The sequence below is a fragment of the Trachinotus anak genome, unplaced genomic scaffold (genome assembly GCF_046630095.1).
Source record: "Trachinotus anak isolate AG129_WGS33_773 ecotype Australia unplaced genomic scaffold, CSIRO_AGI_Tana_v1 ptg000008l, whole genome shotgun sequence".
Lineage (NCBI taxonomy): Eukaryota > Metazoa > Chordata > Actinopteri > Carangiformes > Carangidae > Trachinotus > Trachinotus anak.
In genome coordinates this window covers 987,940-998,756 of record NW_027273859.1, presented here as the reverse complement: position 1 = coordinate 998,756, position 10,817 = coordinate 987,940, and the positions used below count along the sequence as shown (strand labels likewise).

Below are 10,817 nucleotides of genomic sequence, written 5' to 3'. Positions count from 1 at the left end.
TGTATCTCTCTCTTCCCTCCTCCATCTTTCTCCTCTAAACCCAACCAGTCAAAGCAGACCCCCCCATCCTGAGTCCGGTTCTATTGGAGTTTTCTTTCTGTTAAAGGGAGTTTTTCCTCCCCTCTGTCACCAAGTGCTGCTCTTTGTGGGAACTGTTGGTTTCTCTCTATAATAAAGTCAGGTCTGACCTGACCCTGTACAGAGCCTTGAGATAATGTATTATTGATTATTAATTATAATGACACTACACAAATAAAATTGAATCAAAATGAATTTTTATCTCTGTTTGAAATTTTATTTTATTTTCAGGTAATGCACACAAGTGGCTAACACTCGTGGGTTTATAGGACACCAAAAGTATAGTTGCAGGGGTCAAAAACTTAATTTCACTATAAACTTACAGCTCGGTCTTGAACCACATATTCTGCCTTCTCTCTCCAGCTCATCAGATAAAATCTGCTACAAAAAAAGTTCCTGTCCTGAAGCACAACTCAGGGTTTTCATAATTATCCAGCCAAAAGAAATGAACATAAATAGAGGACATTGTACTAAAAGGTACATCCCTTACATCCTCATAGGCAGGACAGAAAAACAAAAATGAACCTCATCTCTATTTCACACAGATCACACCGCAAACAAAGTCTGGACTCCTTTGGCATTGAACCTGACGTTCCTGAACGTTATTGTCCACACAGAGACCTTTGTCTTTGTTTAAATGATTCTTCACACTATGCTGTAGCTATTCTGTATTTTATCTGCAAACTTAAAACCAGTACAAAGAGCTAATGGATTAAACTTTAAGGACTATGTCTCAGTACACAAGGAAGAATGTCTAACTGGGGCCCCTCACTCCTGACAAAGCCACACTGTAAAAGCCTCAATCCAATAAAACCTTTTCCGGGATTTTATTGCAGCAAGCCATTTCAGGGTTCACAACCTGCATCCTGTATCCTTCTGAGGACTGAAGAGCGGGCTCCACACCAATCTGAAGAACTTTCTGAAAAACAACTGACGTAAAAGGGATGGAAAGTCCTGTAATTAAAATGAACAATAATAATAAGAATAATATCAGCCTGTTGTTTTACTGCTGAAACAGGATTCAGATATAGCTCCAACACCTTATTTCACTTGTGAACCCAAACTGCAACAACCCAGGAAGCAATAAGTGTGTCTTTTGTTTCTCTCACACAAAATAGTATTTTCTGAAGTTTCTCTGATTAAAACTTCCTTTTGTATAAACCCTTGGTTACCATCGTCGCTCAGACATCTAGAAATCAATCAAATGAAACACAATCACTTTTCTCTGCTCACAGATCATGTCCACATGATGGTCACAAATCAGTGGATGGACCCAAATGCAGACACAGGAGAGGCAGGTAAGGATAAATTAAAGTTTTCAACAGGTGAGGGGGAGAGGGTGTGAGCTGGCTGCAGGCTTTGCAGGTAGGAGTTTGTTGACAGCAATTCCTGAAGGCTGAAAGATGAGCAAATCTTCAGGTTGCAGACAGGCAGGCAAAAACCAAACGACAGGCTGTGACGCATTTTTTGAGCGAAAAAAAAATTAAACACGTTTTAATGTTACAAGAACACCATAATCTTCACATTTAGAATTACATTAAAAAAAACCAACGAACTAAAATAAAATAAATTTAAATTAAATACTCATTATTTATTTTCCAAAGCCACAGGGAGCCGCAGCAGAGGGATGAAAGAGCCACATGCGTCTCCGGAGCCAGGGGTTGCTGACCCCTGCACTAGAGCTAGCGTGATTAGCTATGTGGTCATATGTGCATTGTTTCACAAACGATTTAAGCAGTCGCATGGTTGAAGCTTTTGACATGTCACCCGAGTGTGCCGGTTCGTTTGTTTAAATTAGCGGCAGTACGTGTTGTTTAATTATAGTTCATGCCGATCATTTGTGTGCCGTCTGCTAGATTGTTGTTGTACCGGCTTGCAGTCTACGCTCCACGGGCATATCATCATCTAGTGGCGATTGAATTTATTGCCACTAGATGATATAAACCTACGTAACAAGAAGTTCAGTAATCAGTTTAGTTAGGCTCTATAGGCAATATGAGTAGTATGTGTAGTAATTTGAGGCAATTTGTATCTGTACTTCTGTGGGGTGTGTGGGTTTATTTCATACATATTTGTGATATAGATGTTGTACTGTGATATTATTTGATTGCAGAAAACATCAGAGTGAACATTAAGGGTGCCAACTACAAACCCAGGTGTCATCATTACTGGGGATGCACCGAAAATTCGGCCACCGAAAATTTTCGGCCGAAAATGACCCAAAAGTGCATCTTCGGTTTTCGGCCGAAAGACCTAAATCACTGAAACAACACGGCCGAAACTTGTGATCACGCGGCAGACAGCGCGTCCAGCACACGGGAAACGGGATCGCGAGCAAACAGCGCAGCCAGCAGCACGCGGGAAACGGGATAAGAGCCAGCATGTCTGCGGTGTGGACTTATTTCACTATCTCAGAGAAAGACCCACGAATAGCGATTTGCAAAACATGCAATGCTGAAATTTCAAGAGGGGGTGCATCTGCAAAGAGTTTCTCCACGTCGGGTTTAATTTATCACCTGAAAATATAATAGACATAATCATTTCTTTCGGTGTTTCGGTTTTCGGCCTTGGTTTCCTCATTTTTCGTTTTCGGTTTCAGCCAAGAATTTTCATTTTGGTGCATCCCTAATCATTACATGCTACATAGTCTGAAGGGCGAATACAAACCCCCATCCTGAACCACCCTAGCTTAAAGTAACCCATCCAGTTTTACACTATAACTATAACTATGAGAACTGTAACTATGACTATAACTATAACTATAACTATGACTGGGACTGAGACTGAGCTGGAAGCCTACCACACAAACAGTCTGGTGGAGACTGGATGCAGTTGCAGGGTTTAAAAGCTGAGCAGGGCCTAAACCCAGTGTACCCCCCTAAACCCTAAAATCTGATCCCACATGGAGTTTACTGACATCACCTAGTAGAAAGAGAAATGGGACAGGTCACATTACTCTGTGTACTATTCTGTGTTTGAGACTTAAGTGAGAAAGTGAGAGAGAGAGGGGGAGAGAGAGACAGAAAGATCACACCCTAGTCATACAAAAGACAGAAAAAAATAAAAAACACACAAACTCACAACGAGCAGACAGGTATCACAGAGGAGTCGTGAGGGTCACAAATCAACATCATTTTATTTTAAGGGGTCACAAGCCAAAAAGATCAGGTTGTATCACAGAGTGAATTTGAAACTGATTCTGTTACAGCCCTATTGTTTTCCCCCAGTGTCCTCCTGTGTTTATCCTTTCCCTGTGCCTCTTCTCTCGACTCTCCCTGTGTGACTCCTGCTCCAGTGCGGCAGCCTGTTCCTGCTGGAAAATCTCCACCTGCCATGCCACTATGCCATACCTGCCACACCACTCACCGTTGGATTCCCTCCTGTAACTGCTGGAACTCTCACTAACTCCGTAACATCCAGTCTTGTAATAAGAACCTCTTCTATTAACACCGTTGCTGTTTGTGCCGTGTCTGAATCTGCTTAGGGGTCCAAACAAACTATTGCCAATTTTACATGACAGATATGTTTCAATTTAAAACTAAAACATCTCCATCCAGACAAGAGTTTTGCCTCATTTTATGAATAATCTCCATCCATACTAAACACACCTGAAAACACATCACATGACTATTCACCTACACTGAGCATGTGTGAGCTGGTGTAAACAGGAAGCAGATTGTCTCCTCTCAGTTGGTTAGTTCCAGTGAATCCTCTGAAAGAGGAACAGCAAAGACAGCTGTAGAGTTAAAATCCATAACTGAACTGAACAACAGCTGCAAAGACAACAAGGTCAGTAACACTTGTAATTGATTATCTGTGATGAGGTTCAGTCAGTTTCTATTGCTGGTCATTCCACCATGGTCAAAATGTGCAGAAAAGCCTTAGAGAAGCTCAGTTATTTACCTCACAGCAACCTAAATGTTAAGCCGTTTGAATTCTCTGAATATGTATCATACAGTCCTAATAGAGAGGTCACTGACTAAACTCACTGTCACATGTTCGAATATGAGCAGATAACAACTGCACAATACAAAGTATTCTTTGTCAGTTCCTGGTCCAGGTCTCAATTAAGAGAAACCTTAATTACAACAAAACATTGATATGTTATTGACACTAGAGTTCTTTGTGTTAACTATTTGTGTTTGTCCCTTTCATGACAATGTCTGTGTGCTGACCTCAGCCTCATCAAACATCTTATAATGAACTGGATCACAGACTCAGAGCCAGGCCTCACCAACAGATTTAGGATCAGTTTCAACATGTTCAACCATCATTTAGCTGATTTGAATCACTTTCTTCAGCTCAGTAGTTCAGTTGAGTCCAAGCTGTCGCCCATTATTGATCAGTTATCATATTGTGATGTAACATACTGTGAATCCTCCTCTTTAGTCACAGTCTCCAACAGTGATTCACTGATTAGTTCATTCATGTACTGAATAACTGTAACCAAAGCTAATTGTGAGTAAGTTGAGCAGCATCCATATTCATCACAATTTTCAATATCTGCAATAATCAATAATATTTGTATTTGTGTAACTCATTGTTTATAAGTTTCCCTTCTTAACCAAATAATTGTCACATGAACATGATCAGTGTAAACGCAAGGAGTGCTTTATTTTATTTATTTAAAAGGTATTTTTGGGGCTTTTATTTGATAGGACAGTGGAGACTGACAGGAAGGGGGCAGAGAGAAGGGGAATGACATGCATGAAAGAGTCAGGTCAGTTGGGAGTCAAACCAGCAAACTTGCCTGCTAAAAGCATTTGTGCTTGTGTGAAACGCGCCCTAACCACTCGGCTATTTGGTGGCTCCCAGTAGTGCTTTATTAATCCACCTGTTTCACCATGAATATGTCAGGACCAATGTTTCATAATAATATTTTCAGTGGTAATTTTAAACTAAATGAAAGAGAAATAAGGTCGGAAAATGATTCTGTGTTATTTTATGTTTCAAAATACATGATGTTTTGAGCTGTCTCTTTAATGTGACATGTTTTCATTGAGTCCCAGTAGGTGGCACTGTCCACTCAAACTTTATTCTGCTTGTGGTTTCACAACAACCTCGTCAGTGACTCTCCAGCAGAGGAGTCGCTCAGGTGATCTGCACCTCTGCTGCATCGTAACAACTATATGAAATGAACAAGGATTTTGGATAATGGACCTGAAACTGTCGAGATGTGTCGTCAGTAGTAAAATAGTTTTTGTTGTTTGTTTACCCATCTTAATGTAAACATGGTTGAAAGTCATAAGAAATATAATTAGACTGAACATTGAACCATCAGCAGACAGTGAAGAGAGTAGATGAGAATGATCACAGACTCAGGTCATGATTCATGAATTTATTTAATTTTATGTTTACACTGGTGTTTAAATCAGGCTTCAGCTACCAACCAAACAACACTGCATTTTAATATTTACTGAATATTCATCTCATTATTTCTTTAACCACACCCTCCACCTTATGACCTTGAAACATTTACGATCTACAGAATACTTCTTTATCATTAATCTAATTCATTCAATTAATTTGATAATTTTTAATGCTGTTACTGGATTACACTGATGTGCTGCAGAGCGTCATTCAGTGTGAATGACACTCAACTCTATTTCCACCATAGTTTATTTCCCAAACAATTAAAGGAAGCAACACAAAAGAAGAATCTGGTCTAGATCTTAAAATGGTCTTCAGACATACAGGAGGTTCGTCTGTAGTACCAGAGCAGCCTTTCACTCATCATTAATACAACAAAATGAAAACAAGCCCAGAGTCATGGCTCTCTTGATCCACATCCTCCTATTACCCTACTAGATCCCTATTTTCCCAATAGAACCCTCTGATCTCTAAACACAGGTCTGCATGGTAAAAGTAGAATGGGGGCAGAGCCTTCAGCTATCAGTGAAACCAGCTCCAAGTCTGGGTCCAGGATCAGAGCCTTCAGCTATCGGTGGAACCAGCTCCAAGTCTAGGTCCAGGATCAGATCCCGTCTTTACAGTTAAGATCAGGCATAAAACTGTCTTCTTTAATAAGGCTTATAGTTAGAGCTGGACCAGGTGAGTCCTGAAGCATCCCTTAGTGATGCTGCTATCAAGCTAGACTGGTGGGGAACTCCCATGATGCAGTGAGACTGAAGCATGGTGGTTCTCTTGAAGGACAGACAAAGAGTTTCTGACTCATGAGGTTGATTCATCCTGACTTTGCAGGTCTCTGACTTCAGAGTACAGGTGAGTACAGTTGAGTTCTCAGAACCAGAGCTCTGTTTTCTTACACAGACTGAAATTGACTAATAAGGAGGAGGATGATCAGTTTTTCTCATGGACTTCACCATGGTGTGTTTCAGCTGTTGCTGTCTGGTCATGTTCTACCCCTCATGGTGTCCATTGATCACTAACTGTTCTCTCCTTTGCTGCCACTGAAGTCATCGGTGCCATCACAGTTAGATCAACACATCTCTGAAACAAACTGAACCTTCATGAAAGAGGAGTTATCACAGGACTGATCTTATCAGTTATTTTAACTGCTACACGTTATAGTAACCTCATGTAGCAGGACGCAGTCATTGGCCCAGTGACGTCACTCAGGAGGCGGCCCCAGCCAATTGCGGTGGGTGAATGCAGCATAAAGGCGGGCATAGAACACCTGTCTGTCGTGTGCTTGCCGGAGGCTAGGCTCCGTGATTTCCTGGCGTCCGGCACTTCCGCCCCTCTGGTAGCAGGTGGGCAGTTGGCCGTGGCTGCACTTCTCTCCACGTTGTCCCATCCAGTGCTAATTTTAGTTATTTTGGTTATAGAGGATCGCTTGGGTGTTGCTGCTGGCTGCATGCTGCTCACCGTTGCTCACCGCTTCTTACCGCTCTGCACGTCGCTCGCTGCTCGCTGCCGGTAGGTGAGCCTTCTGTCTCAGTGTCTTCCCCTGTGGTGTTGCACCTGTAGCGACCTGTGTTTGTTTATAGGTCGCTCGTGTATAGCGCCGACCCTCCGCTCCATGCCGTGTGGGCCGGGACTGCCTGACCGGGTAAGGATGTCCATGTAGCGGCTCAGCGCCGGCTAATCTACCGCTGAACCACTGCTGCTTTGTCTCGCTGGAGCTTCCTGGCGATCAAACACCGCTTGCTGCAGACTGACTGCTTGCCTATTACTACTTCGCTGTTTGCCTGAGCTTCCACTGTCGCCATGGCCGACTCGGCCCCTGCTCGCCTTGCCTGGCTTTGACTGTTTGGTTGGCTGGGTGTCTGTGGTGCTGCCCGTTGCTGCCTGGGCGTACCTGTGGCTCGGCAACGCGGTCGCTTTTTGTTCATCCAGCCGTGTGTGTGTGTGTGTGTGTGTGTGTGTGTGTGTGTGTGTGTGTGTGTGTGTGTGTGTGTGTGTGTGTGTGTGTGTGTGTGTGTGTGTGTGTGTGTGTGTCTTTTCTTTTGTAACTCCTAGATTTGATTAGTTGGTAGCTTTAAGTTTATTTCTGGTTATTTCTTTTGGGGTATTGTGGATTGTAATTAATTTGTGATCTTGTATATTTTGAGTAAGCAAATTGGTTTGCTATTGTGCCTAATTATTATAGATTTTGTACATTTAAGTTCTTTATTCATTTCTTTTCTTTTTGTTATTGGTTATTATTTTTGTTTCCCTCCGTTCTTAAACTGCCCCCCCCCAGTTCACTTTATTCTTATTTTGTTGCAGGTGTGGTGTTCCTGGTATCCCCTTTTTGTTGACCCATCCGTCACTGGAAGGCCTCAGCCCTGATTGGCCCCCCTTTTAACTTCCCCAGTAAATGATTTCATTTAAACCAGAGTTTTAAACAAATTGATTGTGATTAATAAAATAATAATATTTTGTACTTTTGAACTGCCGTCTCTGCCTCGCTTTATTAGCGGACCTGAGTGCCTCCTCTTGAGTTAGTTCACTAAAGTCTCTGGGTGAAACTCCCAGGGTGGCGTTGTCTGGCAACCATTATTTAATTAACATCACTCTAACATTAAACTAACTAATCCACCTCCTCGCGCCACCACACTCACTTTCTGTGAATAGTCCAAGAACTTAAACCTCACATTGTGACATTGTTCATTGTTCCTCTTTGCACCATCCTCACATATAAACTCAGTTCACTATATCAGCAGATTTTTTTTTTTTTTTTTTTTTTAAATGAGACATTTCTCCCACAAGTCTGTCACTGCTCAGGAGCCGAGCTCAGAGTGTGAGAGAAAAGTTATCACCTTTATTTCTGCTATTCCAGGCAGCTCCCTCAGTGAGATGTTGGTTGGACCCAGCGGCTGTCTGCACAGACAAGGCCTCCATTATACTCTGAACTTTTTTTCCACCAGCCTTCAGTTATAAAGGTGCTTTTCATGCTAATGACATAAGGTCCATATCTGTTCGAGTGACTGAGAGAAAAGGTTATGTTAGACTGGATGACTGAGGCAAACGTAAATGTTTTTGAAAATGAAACTCTTGCTTCTATCTTACATTCTCAAAAGCTTGACTATTAGTTTGCGCAGGCAGATATTTGCATTGAGGTGTGGTAAGGACAGCAGTGTGTGGCAACCTGATGCACAAACAGAAAAAAGTGAAAGTACTGGTAACAAACTTTCCCATGAACGTCACATTTAGTTCACCTCTGTAGAATCCTGATGTGCACACTCCAAACCTCAGACACACATACACACTGATGAAACCAGTGACTCATTCAGAAATGTTCTCAATCAGGTTTTCAGGGCAGTTCTTATCTCAAATAAACACCTCTAACCTCTGACCACAGCCTCAGGTAGAAACCACATTCCCTTCCCCCACCCATCCCTGGAGTCATAATCCTGCCATCAGGTTTCCTCCACATGAACAAAGACGAGTTGTTCATCCAGAGGTAGTCCTGGTCCATCGAGGTACGAGGCGTCATCACCACAGGAAATGGGCAGGGCTGATGACAGGAGGCAGAGTCTGGACCTGCACACACGCTAACAGGAACCTGGACTGGACCTCTGACTTATTTGCACTGAAGGCTGTTCTCCACTCCAGTCCTCTCTAATAAAGCTGAATATTATGTCATTTTATTTGTCATCCCATCAAAATATACAACAGCTTGTTCTTGTCAAACTGTGTGTGTTCTGCAGTTGTGTGTCATCAGGACGAGTGAGGTGAAGTCCTTCTGTATCCTTTCCTATCCTTCTGTAACTCTGTATCTGGATCCCTCTCATCAGCCACTGAACCAATCGCTTGTGGCTGAACCACAGTGGTTTGGACCAATCAGCTTTGTATGAGGGAGGAGCTCCTGTCAGCTGTGGGCATGTATTATGTTAGAGGTTAGTGTTTATACAGGAGTATGGGAGTGAGTTAGTTTGTTGAATTTTCAATTCAATACAATTTCATCAAGTGTAACGTATTTATGAAGTGGAAGGATTTCTCAACCATATTCAGGGAAGAGTTGGTTTTTAGACTTTAACTCAGAAGTTTTCACTGCAGGAAAAATGTTCAATAAATCGGTGGAAACAAGTTTTCAGAAACACTCATGTGTATCCACCCTCATGTACATCAATATGACATCTATATTTCTATACATATCTATTTACCAAACTTCTAAAAGAGTAGCTCTACTTCATTTCTCTTCTTACTTCTTTACATCAGTTATGTAAGTGTTGACTAAAACATCTGTGAGACCATTCAAAAGTGACCTTTGATCCACTTCAGTATAATACGTTTATATTTTCTGACACACAAAGTGAAATTTCAGTTAATTCAACCATAGTGATGAAAACACTTCTGTCATTCTGAAACGAAATAAATACAATGTTGTTTCATTTCATTTCATTTTCATTGAGTGAGAGGAGACATGGGACCTGAGATGATCCTTTATTTAACCATTTGTTGGGGAAAGTGTGAGTCTCAGTCCATACTGAGGACTGAGACCAAATTGCTGTAGAAGTTTTATAGATTTTTTGACAGTGAAAACGTGCTGTGTGCTGACAAGGCAGACTTGAAGGACTGGGAAGAAATATCCTGTAGATGTGATACCCTCATTGAAATCTGTTGAAACTATTGAAAACCTGCCAACTACTGTGAATGGGGAAGGTTTAAAGCCAAAAACTGCTACAGAGCAAATTAAATAAAAAGGTCCAGGGGGTTTTAAAGGACTCGCCAACAGCTCTGCTGAAACTGAATCATAAATTCACAGACTTGGACAATGACACGGCTCCTCTCTTAATGAGCCTGGGCAAGAGCAAAATAAACAGCTCAGCTTGGACTGTGTCCAAAATACCAGACCACAGTGAAAGAATGATGCTTATTGTTCATTGTATACCTGCAGATAGATGGACATGTAGGAGGGGGCAGAGGTTTCGTATTCAAGTTTCACCTGTCCTCCGCAACCCCTCTGCACCATGGAGCAGCCATGAATCAGCTTATTGTGAGGAGGAGGCCAGCATAGGAGACGAGGATAAAAAATGAGGCCAGTGGTGACGAGCCTGTCTTTATCCATTCCAGTGATACCTGAAAAAAGACCTAAGAGCCCTGTGCTGCACCAGGGACACATTTCATCACAGAGAAGAAGGTAGACCTCAGAAAATATCCAGTCTCGTGGTGACAAACACTCACCATGAAGTCTGTTAGTGTTGGCTGTTTCCTAAACAGACAGACACATGGTGGGAGAGTTAAAGGACTCTGTAGGACTGTATAAGACGATCGGACTCTATTGGACTATATAGGACACTATAGGACTTTATAGGACTCTACAGGGCTCTACAGGACTCAAAAGGACTCCA

General features: G+C 42.0%; 1 long non-coding RNA gene across 1 annotated transcript; it reads left to right on the top strand.

Moving 5' to 3' along the window:
- Nucleotides 1-2,453: 2,453 nt before the first annotated feature.
- LOC139623509 (uncharacterized) lies at nt 2,454-10,027 on the top strand. The gene is made up of 3 exons (XR_011691534.1): nt 2,454-6,791; nt 6,867-6,957; nt 7,029-10,027. It is a non-coding gene; the product is annotated as an uncharacterized lncRNA (long non-coding RNA).
- The last annotated feature ends 790 nt before the right edge of the window (nt 10,028-10,817 follow it).